Raw genomic sequence first — 19,113 nt, 5'->3', positions numbered from 1 at the left:
GCCGAGACTCATGTCCCGGCAATATCGGCAGTTCACATTCCAGGTGTAGAGAATTGGCAGGCCGATTATCTGAGCCGCCAGACCCTGGACCAGGGGGAATGGTCCCTGCACCTGGAGGTATTTCAAATGCTGTGTGCAAAATGGGGTTCCCCAGATGTGGATCTGTTCGCGTCTCGGCTAAACCACAGGGCGGAAAGGTTCGTGGCAAGAACGCGCGATCCTCTGGCAGACTCCTCGGATTCGCTGGTGGTGTCTTGGCATCAGTATCATCTGATATATGCCTTTCCTCCAATTCAGTTGTTGTCCAGGTTCCTTCACAGGTTGGCCTCGGAACCGACATTGGTGATTCTGGTGGCGCCGGACTGGCCACGCCGGTCCTGGTACTCGGACATCGTTCACCTGGCCGTCGAGCCTCCATGGCGGCTACCAATGCGAGAGGATCTACTGTCTCATGGACCAATCTTCCACCCTGCTTTACAGTCGCTGGCTTTAACGGCATGGCTATTGAAAGCCAGGTCCTGAGAGAGAGGGGTCTCTCCTCGGAGGTCATTCCTACCTTACTCAAGGCTAGAAAAGCCTCGTCTGGTAAGATTTATTACCTTACATGGAAAGCTTATTTTGCCTGGTGTGAGCCCAGGGGCTCTTCTCGTTCATACTCGGTGGCGAGAGTGTTGGCTTTCCTTCAGTCTGGTGTGGACCAGCGCCTTGCGTTGGCCACGATTAAGGGCCAGGTATCTGCACTGGCTGTTCTTTTCCAGCGCCCCGTGGCGTCTGATTCTTTGATTCGCCCCTACATTCAAGGTGTGCGTCACTTGGCCCCTCCTCGTAGGGAGACCTTACCTCCATGGGCCTTGAACTTGGTTCTGTCCGTGTTACAACGTTCCCCGTTTGAAAACATCAGGGAAATCTCGTTAACTCTGCTGTCTAAAAAGGTTGCCTTTCTTGTGGCGATCACTTCTGCTCGCAGAGTGTCGGAGTTGGCGGCCTTGTCTTGCCGCTCCCCTTACCTGGTGGTTCATAGAGATAAGGTGGTCTTGCGACCTAACCCATCCTGTCTTCCAAAGGTGGTTTCTGATTTTCACCTTAATGAGGACATTGTTTTGCCTTCACTCTGTGCGAATCCATGGCATCCTAAGGAAGTTGCCTTGCATTCCTTGGATGTTGTCAGGGCGATCAGGGTTTACCTGTCGTCGACTGAATCCTTTCGAAAATCGAATTCTCTCTTTGTCCTTCCTGAGGGACCTCGGAAGGGTATAGCTGCGTCTGCGGCGACCATTTCAAAATGGATCAGACAGACAATTGTACAGGCCTATTCGTTGAATGAACAGGTACCGTCCTTCCCTGTCAAGCCGCACTCTACCAGAGCGGTGAGTGCGTCATGGGCCTTCCGGCATCAGGCTTTGGTGGCCCAGGTGTGTAAGGCTGTGACTTGGTCGTCAGTGCATACCTTTTCAAAATTCTACAAAATTGATGTTCTGGCATCGGCTGATGCCTCTTTTGGCCGCAAGTTCTCTGTGCGGCAGTACCTTAAGGGGACCCTGGTTTTATTGCGGGTCCCTGGCTGTTGGGGTTGTTTATCCCCATGGTTATTTGCTTTCCTGGGTTGTTGCTCCTGTTGAGCCTTTTTTGTTACCCAGAGGGTTACCTTTCTGTTCATGTAAGGTTCCTTTCTCTGTTGTGGGTACTGCGTTGCCTTTCTGACGGTTGCGTTTCCCACCCCTCTTTTCTACACTGCTTTGGGTCGTCCCCATTGGTGAAGACTGTATGAGTGGGCGGCGACTGTCGGAGGACGTAAGAGAAAACTGAATTTTTGTAAAATCTTACCGAAAAATTCCTTTCTCTGAGTCCTCCGACAGTCGCCGCCCCCGCCCCTCTATTGGGGTTCTTATAGACTTAACTGCTTGCTACCAAACTGAGTTGGGATGGCTGATTGCAGGGGGGTATTGGACCAGTGGGACAGCCCCCATAGGTGTGTCTATGTAAATGCTTTGTTTTTTAACAAGTCTTATGCCTAGTTACTCCTGTGGAGATTAAGTCAATACCCCATTGGTGAAGACTGTATGAGTGGGCGGCGACTGTCGGAGGACTCAGAGAAAGGAATTTTACGGTAAGATTTTACAAAAATTCAGTTTTTAAGGTAAGTTCTTACAAAACTATTTTTTCAGATCCTCAGAGAGTTCTTTGCCACAAGGTGCCATGTTGAACTTCCAGTGACCAGTATGAGTGAGCGATAACACCAAATTTAACACACATGCTCCCCATTCACACCTGAGACATTGTTAGGCTCCTTTCACACAGCAGTCCGTCAAACGGACTCCGCTTTTCTCAGCGGGGGATCGAGCCGCCGATCCCCCGCTGAGCAGGAGGATGACAGCTGTGTCTCCGCGCTGTGTGCGGAGACACAGCTGACAGTTCCCCATGCATCTCTATGGGGGAAATCGGATGGGAACGGACCGTCAGTCCGTTCTCACCCGATCTGATCCACTGGACGGATGGAAAATAGGGTTTCCATCCGTCCAGATTTGACAGATCGGATCGGGTGTCAGCGGACATGTCTCCGCTGACATCCGATCCCCCATAGAGATGCATGGGGGGACCGTTCAGATCCGCCAAAGAAACGGACAGGCGGATCTGAACGGTCCGCCTGTGTGAAAGGGGCCTCATACTAACGAGTCACATGACACCGGGGAGGGAAAATGGCTAATTGAACCAATTTGGCCATTTTCACTTAGGGGTGTACTCACTTATGTTGCCAGCGGTTTAGACATTAATGGCTTTGTTGAGTTATTTTGAGGGGACAGCAAATTTACACTATTATACAAGCTGTACACTCAATCATTTACATTGTAGCAAAGTATAATTTCTCCAGTGTTGATACATGAAAAGATATAACAAAATATTTACAAAAATGTGAGGGGGTGTACTCACTTTTATGAGATACTGTACATTATATTACCAAAAATATTGGAATGCCTGCCTTTACACACACACACGAACTTTAATTGCATCTCACCAAAATTAAAAGGTGAAAGACAAAATATGACCCATCATATCTAAGAATTCTATTACAGGCGTGGCCGGAAGCGGATGGAGACGGACGGCTGTGAGAGGAGCTCCGCCGAACAACTAATAAATCCAGAGCAATCCTCCTTATTAACGACATATAGAAGATCATCTCTACCCTATTCAGCCTCCGCGGACCTTGGGGGACCCTCTCAGCCCTCTATTTTGAAAATCGAGCCGATCGGAGCAGTAGGTGAGAGCTCTGCCGGTGCCATCTGCAATCCACGGCCATCCTCCCTAATTAAGCTTCCTACACCGCTGCCACCTACATTGCTGAGCTCCTCTAATCAGCTTTCATTTGAGCCATAAATTGGCTAGTTTGGAGGATTGTTCAAATTGCGGCCTAGTGCGTGCTCCGAAGCTGGGGACTTTCCTGCCGGGCGGTGCGATCGCGGCCGCGGGACCGGATCTCGGCACGGCCATATCCACTGGGGGGGCTCCACATACCCATCCGGACTCAGCATTTGCTAAATTGAAGCCCGTGGGACCCGCTGCTTACCCCTGACACACCGAGGCCTACCCGCCGGCAGAAGCCGCTGTCTTTCCTGCGGGGGACCGCAATCCACACGTTGGAGACCCGGTAAGAACTCTCCACATCTCGCACCGAGCCATCCTCACTGGGCCTCCTGCAGCTCCACAAGAGGTCCTGTGGACCATAGGCAGGCCGGATTGATGAAAGACGGGACCCGCGGCCTAACCGTGCACCGCAGCCACTGTATCCCCGGGCTCGCGTAGGCCGCATCTTAGGGAAGGGTATGCCATCCAGCCCTCGGCCATTCTGACTTGATCCAGTGAGACTACCACAACACCTCCCCATCACTAACACAGTGCTGTGCAGCCAATTCCAGCACTTCAAATCGGGCCTATTGCGGCCGGCCGCCATCTTTCCTAGGCCCCAATTCCACCGACTACACCAGGGTTCCCCTGAGGACTCATCGCTCCTGGTACAGCCTCTAACCCCCTACTCAGTCAGCATCTGGTACAGCCATTTTCCCCTACTCAGTCAGCATCAACTACCTTCTCACCGCTGCCACTCTGCATAACCGGTCCATCGGTTTTGGGCCCTATCAATGATGAACTAACACTTGTACTAATACGCTGAGTAGCTCCATTACCGCTATCCCTAGAAGGGGCGCATGTGCGGGCCTCGGTGAGATAGACATGTCTGACTGAGCTCCGCTCTGACGCGTGACACCGCCTGAATCGGTGACCAGCCACATCGCACCTAACCTGAAACCCCCCCCTCAGCTTGCCTCAAACACCCTCCAACCCACCATGGTGTCAGGGGGCGCCAAATCCAGGCTTAAAAGTCGCAACATACGCAATGTTCTGGTGAGAGCCTCCTCCAAAATGACGCCGCCGTTAGCCTCCTGCTCGAAGTCCAGCACCTCCAAGACCCCTCGGTTTGCTCGACCTCACCCTGACGAGGGTGAGTCTGATACTGACATTCCGCTTACACAGGGGGTCAAAACCTATGATCCCTCGCAGTCTGAACTCCTCCAACACTTTGAGCACATTCTACAGAAGGTCCTGAAACACACCTCAGAACAGATCACAGATAAGCTCACAAGGGAGATCAGGGAGCTAGGCCAGCGCACCTCAGATTTGGAAATTAAGGCCGACGAACTTGAAGTTGCCATCTCTAATCACTCTGAAGACCTTGAGGCCCTAAGGGAAGAAAATCAGGCCCTGCAGGCCCAATTGGAGGATCAAGAAAATAGGGCCAGATGCTCCAACATTAGGATCCGGGGGATACCCGAATCTGTGGTAGATTTACAGTCCACCATCACAGCACTCTTTCAGGAGCTCTTACCCTCTATCCCCATTATAGCAAAATTACACTATTATAGAACCAAGGAACAGCTCCTGCAGGCCGCCAGGCACAAAGACTCCCTCCACTTTCAAGGCTATGACTACCAACCTTTCACGGATCTCTGCAAAGCCACGATCACTAAACGCAGAGAATTTAAACCCCTGCTACAAATCCTCCAGCAAAATCACATCATCTATTCTTGGGGTTTCCCTTTGTCAGTACGAGTTACCCTTCAGGATCGCAAGCATACCTGCAAAACAACTGCTGAGCTACAGCATCTTCTAAAGGAGCTGCACCTGCTCTCACCACCATCCACTCCTACACCCCTTCCGCAGCACAGACGCTCTGCATCACGCTCTCCACGGAAACCTGCCACCTCCACTTCAACCACCCCCAAGAGGAGACGATTTATCTCCCCGCTGCCACCTTCTGCTGATTCCATGGACTGAAAGTCCCACGCTGTGATGCATCCTGAGCCCTCTTCTCCACCTGCCAGGTTCGGGTTTTTCTATCCTTCGCCTCCCATGATGCCTATGATAGATTGTTACTCCCTCACTGTTTGTCTCCTACTACGGCTTGACTGTCCCTTAGCATGGGAACTTGAATCTTCAACCTGGACGGCTTCTGGATATGCTGGACACCCTTTCTACGGATGAATCTATTCCACGTTTCTGCTCCGTCATCTAAGCGGGTAGTATACCGCAGCCAAGTGTACATTGCATTTTTGAATAACATTATTATTTTTTTCTCTCTCCCCCTTTTTTTTTCTTTTGTGTTTTGCGGGCACTTGCCCCACCTGAGGCTCCTCCTCCTACTTGCCAAACTTATCTGACTTATTTTGAGTTAAGCATTTTCTACTGCTACCTGCATACTATTCAATGTCTCCCCTGGTCACCACCATGCATCTTGTCTACTACCAATACTTATAGGCGGCAGTGTCACTTGTCGGTTGCCACTGCAGCCACCTTCTCACCTACGGAACCCTCCTTTTGGAGACTTCCAGAGGTGATTCACCTCCCTCAGTGCGGAAAGTTAATCTCTGCACTGACGGAAAGAGTTTTGTTTTTTGTTTTTTTTTTCTCTCTTTTTTCCCCTTCCCTCCCCCTGCCTTAGCACTTATCTCTGTCTACTCCAATGTCTCTTTGTCCTCTTCCCTCCCCTCTCTGTGCTTCTCCGCCTTCCTCTTTCCGCTGCCTTCCCCTCCCCTTCCCTTAGCTCGCCGGAGGGAACCGGCCCCCCTATCCACGCTTTCTAAGTTTGGAAAGTCTCTCCCTACCGACCCATGGCCGCCCTGAACATTTTGACCCTTAATGTCCAGGGTCTTAATTCCCCACAGAAGCGCCGCAAGGCCTTCCGCTCGCTCGCCTCGCTAGGTGTGCATGTTGCCTGTTTGCAGGAAACTCACTTTTCTGCCTCACATACCCCTAACTGCCGCTTTCCCTCAGTTTTTTACAGCCTCTGCCACTGTCAAGAAAAGAGGGGTTTTGATAGCGTTTCATCGGACTGCTCCATTTACGCTTCATACATCTATTGCAGACCCTGAGGGTAGGTACCTTATACTTGTTGGCACTCTACTGGACACAGACGTGACCCTGGCATCGTACTATGCACCCAACTCCAAACCAAACTCCTTTCTCTCTCATTTTCTTCAAATTGTTGAACATCATAAGAAAGGTACGACTATCCTATGTGGGGACTCTAACCAGGTCCTCTATCCTTTTCTGGACCGATCTCCTGTGGCACCCTCTCAATCACCACATCGTCTCACTTTTCAGCATCTACTCCAAACTCATTCCCTAGTCGACACTTGGCGCGAACACAACCCATCCAAGAGACAATACACTTTTTATTCTAATCCTCACAAAACCTCCTCGCGTATAGACCATATCCTCACTTCCGTGGCGACTTCTCCCTCTCTCTTGGCATCTTCTATTTTACCAATTCCCTGATCTGACCACCAGGCAGTCGTTTCCTCTTTCGATTCCCTTATCCCTAAACAACATACTTTCTCCTGGTCTTTGAACAATACCCTTCTTACTCACACTGCCCATAGACTTGAAGTAGCAGCGGCAATAAAAGACTATATCACTCACAATGACACCACCGATCTTGCTCCATTCACGATTTGGGAAGCCCACAAATCTGTACTCAGAGGCACCCTCATCAGCTTAGCATCCCGACGTAAGAAGGAACGCCGCCGCATCTATCAAGCCCTAGATTCCTCTTTTACCCGGGCCCATGACTGCTTCCAAGCTCACCCCACCCCTGAAAATAAGAAAATTCTTGACAAGGCCAGCCTGGAACTAGACCTCTTCCTGACTGATTCAGCCGAAAAACAGATCCGACGCTCCCAACATAAGTTTTATACTAAAGCGAATAAACCTGACACTTTCCTTGCCCTTTCTCTTCGCAACGCCACTGTCACCCTACACTAGCAACCCCGTCAAAATTCTTGAAACCTTTCGCCGACATCTCACCAAACTATACTCCCAGTCTCAACCCCTGACTGACTCCCAAGTCTCCGAATTTTTCTCTGACATTACTCTGCCCACTCTATCTGATTCTTAACGCGATGCCCTGGAACGGCCTATCATGGATCTGGAAATTAGTAATACGATCAAAGGCCTTAGGCTTAACAAACGACCTGGCCCCGATGGTTTCACCGCATCCTACTACAAACATTTTTCTGACCTCCTAACCCCCATGCTCTCTAAGGCTTACAATTCTATACTTAAAGGCCACTCCTTTGGTCTGGATTCCCTCAAAGCAGCCATCTCTATGATACCTAAACCACAAGCTGATGACTCCTCCTGGTCCAATTACCGCCCAATCTCTCTTCTCAACATCGACATAAAAGTGATGACCAAAATACTGTCTACACGCCTTAACCCGATCATAGGATCGCTGATCCATAAAGACCAAACAGGCTTCATCCCTTGCCGGCAAGCTGGAGACAATGTACGTAGGGCCATACATCTTACCTATCTTGCCCGTCGTCGTAACATCCCTGCTTGCTTTGTCTCCCTCAATATGAGAAAGGCATTTGACACTTTGTCTTGGTCTTACTTACAAACTGTACTGCACAGATGGGGTTTTGGTCCTCACTTCCTTTCCTGGATCTCCTCGCTATATTCTTCCCCGTCAGCGTTTGTCCTTTATGCTGGTTTTCAATCTTCTCCTTTCCCTATCAAATCTGGTACCAGACAAGGCTGCCCCCTATCCCCTCTCCTCTTTGCACTCGCGATTGAACCATTAGCCCTCAAAATCCGTGCCAATCCTGATATCAAAGGCCTCGAATTGGGGGGTCATCACCACAAACTGTCTATTTGCAGATGATATCCTCTTGTTCCTCACGTCCCCTCTCACCTCCGCCCCTAATCTTCTTCTTACCCTGACTCAGTTCGCGAACATCTCAGGCCTCGTTGTTAACCCCACAAAATCGAAAGCACTCAATATCTCCTTACCCCCCCCTCTCCTCTCCCACTTACGCATGGTACTCCCCTTTTCCTGGACGACACACTACCTACCCTATCTAGGAATTAGGTTGACAGCAGACCCCCGGGAGCTTTTTACAGCCAACTATCCCCCCATGCTACTTCACCTAACGAAGCTGATGAACTCCTGGTCTTCCTTGCTTCTTGCCTGGATGGGGTGCATCACCGTTACCAAAATGGCTATCCTGCCTAAAATCTTGTACCTATTTCGAGTACTACCTATTCGTGTCCCCTCTTACTACCTCCGTCAAATCCAACGACGTACTTTCTCCTATGTCTGGGGTAAGACCAGACCTAGAGTTTCACGCCGAATCCTCCATCTTCACAAACTCCAAGGCGGTTTGGGTCTCCCACAATACGCCAAGTATTATCAGGCGGCCCAATTAGCCCAGCTGACCAAATGGCATGCCTCTCATGAAATCCCCCTTTGGGTGTCCCTCGAAGCGGTCGAATGCGATCCCCTCTCTGTTGCTAATTTATTATGGTTGTCACCGTCGGACCGTCGGTCTGTTTCGAAACCTATCCTATGTCATTCCCTGCGTCTTTGGGATACCCTTAAATTTAAATATCAGCTCCAATCCCCCCACAACCCACTGCTTTCATTTCTACACAACCCATCCTTCCCCCCAGCCTGGGAAGCCCCATCGGCATTCCGTACTTGGGCGACGGCTGGCCTTCTCAGAGCACATTCCTTGATCACATTCAACTCCTTTAAGCCTTTTCCAACGCTTTGTGAATCTTATAACATACCAAACTCCGAAATCTTTCGCTACCTACAAATTAAGTACTTTCTGACCAAATGTATCCGCACTGACTCTTCCTTACCCAACATGACTTCTTTTGAACACACTTGCCTCCATGACCCACATGCCCGGTGCCTCATATCCTCGTTATACACCAGACTCACTGACTCCCCCGACCATACTCCTCCCGCGTATACTACTAAGTGGGAACAAGATCTAGGGTCCGCCATAGATGTTGAAGATTGGTCCAAAATCTGGCAATCAACCAAGACGGCCTCGCAAAATATAGTAGCCTCGGAAACAAACTACAAAGTACTGATGCGGTGGTATTTAGTACCCGCACGCATAGCAAAATTTTCACCCTCCTACTCTGCAACATGCTTTCGGGGTTGCCTGGAGACAGGCACACACTTGCACATTTGGTGGACCTGTAAGTCCTTAAGGAACTGAGTCAGGTGATAGCTAGATAGTTGTTCCAAATTTTTATAGGCAGTTTACTGATGGGAATAGTACCAGCTGACTGGAAAAAAGCCAACGTGGTACCAGTATTTAAGAAGGAGCAGAGCCATATACCTGGAAACTACAGGCCTGTCAGTCTAACACAGTGATTCTGAAACGGTGTGCCATGAGAGATTTGCAGGTGTGCTGTTGGAGTTTTGAAAAATATTTTGGGGAGCCGTCAGCAAAGAGTGTAACAGTGTTCACTTAAGGGTCTGCTTCAACACCAGCAGCCCAGGTGAATTATCTCATTTTCGCTTTCGTTCATTGACAGACACAGCGCTTCATATTCAGAACCATAGGGTTATATCGCCTCCTACAGGAGTAGGACACTAGGCAGAAAAATCAACTCCACTCCAATCAACTGCACTCCTAGCTGGTATACATCCCCCTCTCTGCTATAGGCATTCAGTTGTTTCTGCCTAGTCAGGAGTAAGAACCTAGCTCCCTGCCAGAATATTTGATTCTGGCAATTTTTTTTGTCTTTTTTTTTTTTTTTTCCTGCAGGGATCTACAATCAACAGCCAGGCTGGTTGCGACGGGCTGGAATTTTAGATTTAGTGGTCCCCCCAGTCCCAGACATCAAGCACACGCAGACCGTCAGCTATGCACTAGGTCAGCTGCGATATTGCCCCACTGGACGGGGGCTGGCCAGTGAGTTTAAACATCCTTACAGGGTTGCATATGACTGGGCTCCTTGTCGGAGTCACAGCATTCCCATGTTTGACAGTCTCCCCACTTTGGTGGCGAAGGGTTCTGTCTGTAGCAGTGCCTGCATCCCTGAGTCAATAAGTATGCGGTGATGCGGTGGTGCCTGATGCGGTGTGGAGCAAACGCAGGTACCCCCCTGGGGTGGTCTGATCTGTGGGTTCTCCTCCTCCCCAGGCTTGGTCTTGCTGGGATGGGTTTTTCTCCCCTGTCATCCTCCCAACTGCCACAGGCTCTAGTTAGGTGGGTCCCCTGGCAGTGCCAAACGCTTTGTGCTAGTGGGTTCGCACTTTATACTTAGAGTCTCAGGTGCACGTTTCCCCACCTGGCCCTTGGGGGTCCCAGATTCCCATTAATGCACTGACGACGGTCCTGGAATTATTTGTTTCTTAGGTGGAGGTGGTCTTTGAACATAATGCCAGCAGGAAGCATCCCCCGTCTTCCCCTGCTTCATCTGTTTCGCCAGATCCAGAGTCTGGCTCTGTCACCACAGATGTGGCACGTCCTGTGGGACTTGACTCCACACTCCTTGAATAGTCGGATAGGGAGGATAACTCCTCCTCGGCCACAGCAGTGCATGGAAAGGCACTGATGGACGCACTGGTTATCTCAGTGCAAGAGACCTTAAAGATGGAGCATGTGGCTGAGGCCGCTGTGGATGTGGCCGACCCCTTTGGCACTCACAAACTGTCTCTGTTTACTTATCCATCCTATTTTGACAAATGTGTCTATAAAGAATGGGAGCATAAACAACAAAGGAATATTGCGCATGTGATATATAAACATAAACAAAGCTGCACCACTCTTGTGAGATTTTTTTTTTTCCACAATGAAGATTATTGCCAAAAACAGTGTTAAAATCAAATATATCAAATATATTCTATCAGTGCCTCCAAGTGTCAAATACATTACATAAGTGATGATATCCAATAGGATGAAACATGTCAGGCAGGACATAACTCTGGTTCGCTCTCAGGCTACAGCGGCCAATAGATGATCTATTCTATTTTCCTGCCCTATTTTATCGCCTGTTTGTGAGTATATTTTTTATAATAAAAGTATATCCTGCTTGCATACGGGGCTTCACTATGTCTGGATCTTTTATGTCTCACATATGACGGTACACTGCACCCTTGAATGCTGATTTTCAATAATTGCTTGGGAGCTGTGTGAGAGGAATTACCTATCATTTTGGGCGTCAGCCTGAAGCAGCTGGTTGCCTTTGTGTCCCTCCATCTGGGTTCATTACATGCTCCAAAGCTTTGGAGGTCTGGTAAGCAGTCTCTCATTACACACAGATTCGGGTGACGTGTGGCTTCAGCATTCACTTTCTTGGTGACGGAATCTACCTATCAGATTGGGACTGATTTGGATTATACTTATCACTCAGCGCTGCTTATTTGGACTTTTATTCACGTTTTCTGCCATCAACAGAATTTAGCTAGCTGCTTGAGAGATTTTCTGTCTATGATATAGTGCGGATATTATTTGTGTTATTATATGTACAATTATGACACAAGTCATGTTGTAATTGAATGTTAAAAATGACCTTTCCTATTCAATCTGTGGAGCTGTAAGTTTCTGTAAAATGCAATGCAATATGGCCACCTTGAGGTGTTCCGTACACAGATAGTGTACATTACGCCCCTTTTAGAAATTTAATTTCCTGTTTGAGTGGCTTACTGATTTTTCCCAGAAGTCTGCACTAAGATACAAATTGGATTTTGAGCATCACCTGCAACAAAAATGTTGTTTTTGGTGAGACACTCTCAAAGGGAAATCAAGTCTAAAGGAATTCAGACCCAAAAGCTTTCCTCATTAGAGGCTTGCAGGTGCAGCAGCTGATTGATAATTGTAAAACCACTCCCATACAGACCCACTATGGACACAGACAAACAGCAATTTCTTCAGACTAAAAAAGGTAGGAATCTGCAACAGTTTGTTAAAATACTTGCAATGTACACTGATCACCCAGAGGTAATTTTTTTTTTTTTCTCAACAAAAGTGGAGTTATTCTTTAAGCAGCCATGCTGTCTGCGTGCCTGCCATGCTCTCCCAGAAGCCACCTTGTCTGATCTCACTTGCAAGGTGGCTTTTTATAATCTCTGCGGTTTTGCTCAAGGACATAATAAGTCTTGAGGCCTAAAGCCTTCTTCCTTCCTAAGGTGTGGTCCCTTTTATTCCACTTTAACCACTTAAGCCCCGGAGGATTTTCCTGCTAAACGACCAGGGGGTATTTTGCGATTCGGCACTGCGTGACTTTAACGGACAATTGCGGGGTCGTGCAACGCTGTACCTAAACGAATTTGACGTCCTTTTTTTCCCACAAACAGAGCTTTCTTTTGGTGGTATTTGATCACCTGTGCGATTTTTACTTTTTGCGCTATAAACAAAAAAAGAGCGTAAATTTTGCAAAAATAACAATATTTTTTACATTTTTTTATATGAAATTCCCCAAAAAAAATGTAAAAATCAAAATTTTTTAACATTTTCGGCCAATTTGTTTTATCCTACCTATGTTTGGTAAAAAAAATCGCAAAAAGCGTATTTTTATTGGTTTGTGCAAAAGTTATCGCGTTTACTAACAAAGGGAAAGATTTTTGTCATTTTTGTTGTTTTTTTTTAACGCGTAATGGCGGCGATCTGCGATTTTTTTTTTTTTGCGGGACTGCGACATTGCGGCGGACAGATCGGACCCTTGACTGAAATTTTTGACACTTTTGGGGTTACCAGTGACATTTCTACAGTAATCAGTGCTATATATATGCACTGTTACTGTAAAAATACACTGGTAGTGAAGGGGTTAACTTTATTTGGGAGGGAGGGGCTGTGTGTGTCCCTAGGGGCGTGCTTTCTACTGTGATTGGCTGTGGCTTGAGGTGAAAGGACACTGATCAACAGATCTACATAGTAGATCTGTCTGATCAGTGTTTTAACACCGAGGAGAATGACAGGCAGCTTGTTTACACTAGCTGCCTGACTTTCTCCCTCTCCCCCGACGATCGCCGAGTGAGCGGCGGACATCGGGTCCGCCGGTCACACGCGCGGGGGGGTCCGTGACTGCGCGGGAGCGGGAGCGCGCCTCCGGCGGCGCGCGCTCGCTCCCCAGACCCTCCCAGGCTAGTGACGTTAATTAACGTCACTCTGCCTGGCAGGGGCTGACCGCCGCAGTAAATTTACTTGCGGCGGTCGGCAAGCGGTTAACTAAGGCATTGTCCTTTCATTCCTTTATCCTGTTCCAAAACATTAAAAGGACATTTCTATTCACTGTCTGTGTTTCACTGCCCATTTTAGGCTGTTGAAATTCCTCTTTGTGCTTCCTAATGATTCCCATAAGGATCTCCTTGCTTGCTAGATCACTGCTAGGTGAATTATACAAGATATATCATGAAGGATAGGGTTCCTTCCTTAAGTGTTAAGGCATACACTAGTAAGAGAAAATGGTATTTCTCTTAACTTAACTGACGGACACAGTCTTCAGGGCATACTTTTCCCCCTTTTCCTTAGTGGGGTTTCCCATGTTTAGGTGCCCTCATCTGCCCCTGACCTGGCCTCCTCGGGGGGGGGGGGGGCATGTTTTGGCTGGGGGGGCTTGTATGATGCTGGGCCAGAGAAGTAGTGGGTGACCCTGCTACTGGGACCCTGGTGGGGGAGTCTGTACCTGGAGTGCTGCAGGGGGGCCCCGGGAGGACCGGTGACCGTTTTGCCGTGGATTCTGTAGCCCAGCTTCGGCGGCCATGTTTGTGTAGTCCAGCGGCCATGTTTTTGGTTTCCCCATAGAGTTTTAATGGCAGCCATTTTTCTTGCAGTGCTGAGACTGCTTGGGCCTCTAGTGTCAGGTCAGCATTACCTCTTCCTCTTTCTAGCAGTGTGGCAGACTGTTTTGGCGTGCTCCAGCTCGGGTGGTGAGTCTCTGGGGGTACTCTATTCTTCCTCTGCTGCATACAGCGCCGTGGGTGCGCTGACTCTTGTGGTGCCCCAGCAGTGCATGGGGGGAGAGGTCTCCCATTTTTTTCTAAAAAAAAAAAAAAACAATTCTGAGCAGCGCAGTTCCGATTAACCATGGAGCCTATGGAGCATGTTTCACCACCTGATCCACTCCTGGAAGCTGCAGGACCCTCTTGGTCTCTGTCTGCCCTGGCAGCCATGACGGCCACCCTGCAGTCGCTGCTAGCCAAAGTAGATATGGCCCTGCAAAGGAGGCCTGGCAAGAAGCGCCCCCCGCCTTCACCTGTATCCTCTGCTTCCTCAGAATCTGAGGTGGGTTTGGCCGCCTCGGACGAAAGTCAACCCACTTGGTCTGCGTCCACGCACTCTGAGTGCTCAAATAGTGAAGATGAGTCGTCCTCCTCTGCAGCCGCGCATGAAAAAGCGCTGGTGGAGGCTCTGATTGTCTCAGTGCAGGAAACTTTAAAATTGGAGGACCCAGCTGCAGCTGAGTCGGCGACGCCAGTACAGTTTGGCACCCGCAAATCTTCCAAGGTGTTTCCCTTTCCTGCCTATTTTGATGAGATTGTCACTAGTCAGTGGGGTTCCCCGAAACGCATGGTTGGAATACCTAAGCCTTTTGCTAGGAGATGTCCCTTTGAGGAGTCTCTTCTGAAGAAACTAACGGTTCCACAGTCGGTGGATTCTCAGGTTTCCATGCTAAATAAGGCCACACTTTGGTCTGGTATTTCTTCACTGTGGCTGGTTCAATTTTGAGACCGGTGTTTGCTATCACCTTGGTATGCCAGACTTTAACGGAATGGGCTAAGATTTTGTTCCAGAATCTGGAGGGGAGTCAGCATCCTTCTGAGCTGGCGGATCAGGTGATCCAGGGGTTAAAATATATTTGTGATGCGACCCCTTTAGCCGGCAGGGTTTCGGTGACAGCGGTAATCCTTCCCCGCATGATCTGGTTGAAGTACGGGTCGCTGACCAGGCTTCTAAAATGGTGCTGACTGATCTTCTTTTGTAGGTGACCGTCTGGTGCCTCTATGGAAGAGATTATAAAGGGTCTTATGGGAGGCAAGAGTACATTGCTTCCCCAGGCTGCTATGGGCAAGGAACCTCATTGTAAGCGGGGTCCCTTCTTTTCGGCTCACAAGCGGATCACAGGAAAAGGGCTCGAGATCCACCCATAACTTTGCGGGAGGCAACAAGAGACCCTGGAATGGTAAGTCCAAAGCAGGCACTTCTGGTTCCACAGACAAGCCTTCCCCAGCCTAAAGGGGCGCGCTCACCCGCATCTGGGGTGGGATATGTCTTCGCTTCTTTCCGGATCCTTGAACCTTGCTCATTCAGGACAAATGGGTCCACAAACTGATTTGGTTTGGTTACAAGATCGAGTTTCGGTCCTTGCCTCTGGCAAGGTTCCTTCCTTCCAACTTAAGCCTGTTTCCAGAGCGGCTACAGGGCCTCTACAGAGCAATGCAAGACCTGTTAGCACAAGGAAGGAAGGCAAGGTTCGTCCGATATTGGATTTCAAGGCTCCGAACCTCTTTGTGCGGGTTCAGAAATTTTGGATTGAGTCCATCCGCACAGTAGTAGCTTTCCTTCATCTGCTGGCTTCTATCGATCTCAAGGACACTTACCTTTATATTCCAATATGTCAGGCATCAGCGTTTTGCTGTGGGCGAGGAGCACTTTCAATTTGTGGCCTTTTCCTTTGGTCACGCCTCAGCTCCCCGGGTGTTCACAAAGGTTTTGGCCCCAGCGTTGACCTTGTTAAGGCAGAAGGAGAGTTTGGGTGGACACTGAATTTTCAGTAATCGGCACTCTCAGTCCACAAAGCTGGACTACTTGGGTCTAATGCTGGACTCAGCATCAGCCCGGGTGTTTCTCCCTCAGACAAAACTTCTGGAGCTGCAGGTTGCCGTTTGGCTTCTGTTGTCCAACTATCGATCATCACTCAGGACTTGCATGCAAGTGCTGGGTTTGATTGTCTCCACGTTCGAGGTGGTTCTGTTTGCGCAGTTCCACACCAGACCTCTGCAAAGGGAGATTCTGATCAAATGGAACAAGGATCTGCTGTCATTGGACAATCTGATCCTGTTGAGTCGGGGCTCTAGGGAGTCTCTCCTTTGGAGGCTCCACTCCCCGGCCCTACATCTGGGAAATTATTTTCTTCCCCTGTATTGAACTTTAGTCACCACAGATGCCAGTCTGTCCAGATGGGGAGGTGTCTTGGGAGTGTGTTCGGCCCAAGGTGTCTGGATTCGGAAGGAGTCCAGGTTGCCGATCAACATCCTGGAAGTTCAGAGGATCAGACTGTCTCAATGGATGAATCGTCTGCAGGGACACCCTGTGCAGATACAATCGGACAATGCTACGGCTGTGACATATTGCAATCATCAAGGGGGCACAGAGTCCCACGGTGGCATGGGAAGTGGCCAGCATGTTGAGGTGGGCAGAACGATGTGTTCCGGCCCTCTCTGCTGTGCACATTTCGGGGGGTAGGGAATTGGCAAGCGGACTATCTTAGTCGGCAGACGTTGGATCCGGGAGAATGATCTCTTCACCCAGAGGTATTTCATCATTTGTGCCTTCAGTGGGGGACCCTCAAAGTGGACCTGCTGGCCTCCCTTCTCAACAGGAAGGTGGAGAGGTTCGTGTCAAGGTCTCGGGATCCTCTGGCCGACGATGCAAACGCTCTTGTGGCCCCTCTGTGTCAGTTTAGTCTGATTTATGCCTTTCCGCCAATACAACTTCTGTTGAGACTGATACGCAGAATCGAAGTAGACGGAATTCCAGTCGTTGGTGGCACCAGGCTGGCCTTGCTGGTCTTGGTACGCAGGCCTAGTAAGGGTGGTAGCAGATGTTCCTTGGAAACTTTCTCTCAGGGAAGATCTTCTGTCTCAGGGACCAATCTTCCATCCTGCTTTACAGTCACTGGCTTTAACTGCCTGGCTATTGAATGCCAGGTGCTGAAGGACAGAGGGCTGTTGGAGTCGGTGATTACTATGCTGTTAAAAGCTAGGAAATCTACCTCCAGGAAGGTTCATCATCGTGTTTGGAAGGCGTACATTATTTGGTGTGAGTTGCGGGGGGTTTCTCACCGCTCCTTTTCTGTGTCTTGCCTGTTGGAGTTTCTACAATTAGGTGTAGATCAACATTTGGCTCTGAACACCATCAAGGGCCAGATTTCCACTTTGGCTATTTTTTTTTTCCAAAGGCCGTTGGCGGCAAAATCCTTTGTTCACACCTTCATGCAGGGAGTTCGCCATCTGGCTCCTCCGGTGCGATCCCTGGTACCTCCGTGGGATCTCAATTTGGTACTGTCGGTGCTTTTAAAGACCTCCTTTTGAAAATATTCGAGAACTTCCACTACTGACTCTGTTGCAGAAGGTGGCTTTACTTTACTGTGGAAGTAATAGTAGCTATTACTTCCGCACGTCACGTGTCGGAGTTAGCTGAGTTGTCCTGTCGGTCACCTTACTTGGTAATTCATAAGGACAAAATGGTGTTGCGACCCTGTCAGGCGTTCCTTCCTAAGGTTGTATCGGGGTTTCATTTGAATGAAGACATTGTGTTACTCTCCCTATCTCCTAAGACAAAACAGCCTAAGGAAATTGCCTTACATTTCTTAGATGTGGTCAGGGCGATTCAGGTGTACCTGGCAGCAATTGAACCAAATAGAAAATCTGATTCTTTGTTCTTACGGATGGACCTCATAAGGGGCAGGCCGCATCTTCTGCGACCATTTCCAACTGGATCAGGCAGACGGTGGTGCAGGTCTACTCCATTAAGGGGCAGGTTTCTCCTTTCCCTGTTAAAGTGCATTCTACAAGGGCGCTTAGTGCCTCCTGGGCCTTCTGTCTTCAGGCGTCGGCGGTTCAGGTTTGCAAGGCCGCTACGTGGTCGTCTGTACACATGTTCACAAAATTTTATAAGGTGGATGTACTTGCATCTTCGGATGCGGCGTTTGGCCACAGCGTTTTGCAGGCTGAGATTGCAGAGGCTTCTTCTTCTTGAGGGTGTAATTTTTTTCTTGGTGAGTTCCAGTTGTTACTAGTTGAGCTCCTGTTGTTACCTGGTTGGCTATGTTTAGCCTTGTTGGGAATTCTGCGTTTGCTATGGTTTTTCCCTCCCATTATGTTGACACTGCTTTGGGACATCCCTGTGGTCTGAAGACTTGAAGCTGTGTCCGTTAGTGAACGAAAGAGAAAACTAGTTTTTTGTCTTACCGTAAAATCTTTTTCTCTGAGGTTCACTGATGGACACAGCACTCGCCCTTCTTTGGAGTTGTTACTGTATATGTTCTTCTGACACTGCTTGTTACAATTTGGAAGTCCTACAGCAGGAAGTGATGGTATACCCTCTGGGACTGCCCCAGGGGTGTAACCAAAAAGGTTTCCGCCTAGTCCTACTCCTAAAGAGCGACAGCATAAAGCCCAATGGTCTGAAGACTTGAAGCTATCTGTCAGTGAACCTCAGAAAAAAGGATTTTACAGTAGAACAAAAATCCAGTTTTTAAAATGTATTTTTCTTTCCTGACTATTTTAACGCAATGCATTTTCATTCTCTAGGGAACTTTTTCCACTTATAGCTGAAAATTTCCACTTTGCATCAGTGGGTTACGTTTAAATGCAGACCAGGCCTTTAACACCTCACTACCAGCATTTTTCCTAATTTTCAAAAAAGTGTTGGAAAAAGTAATGGAGTCATTTCATAGGTGTTTGCACTATCCTGTTTTTTTTCTTTATATATATATATATTTTGTAACCAAAAAATCATGAAACTGTGTTTTTTCTTTTTTTTTTGTAAAAATAAAATCCAGTGGGTATTAAAAACCATCAAAATAAAGTTCTCT

At 48.6% G+C, this 19,113-nt stretch overlaps 1 protein-coding gene across 3 annotated transcripts in view; it reads left to right on the top strand.

The window, feature by feature from the left end:
* Positions 1-19,113, top strand: part of MARCHF6 (membrane associated ring-CH-type finger 6) — a 1,229,180-nt gene that overhangs the window by 989,143 nt on the left and 220,924 nt on the right. The window lies entirely within an intron of this gene.

Source organism: Pelophylax lessonae (genome assembly GCF_965119305.1).
Source record: "Pelophylax lessonae genome assembly, chromosome: 5".
Lineage (NCBI taxonomy): Eukaryota > Metazoa > Chordata > Amphibia > Anura > Ranidae > Pelophylax > Pelophylax lessonae.
This window is presented reverse-complemented; position numbering and strand designations above follow the sequence as displayed.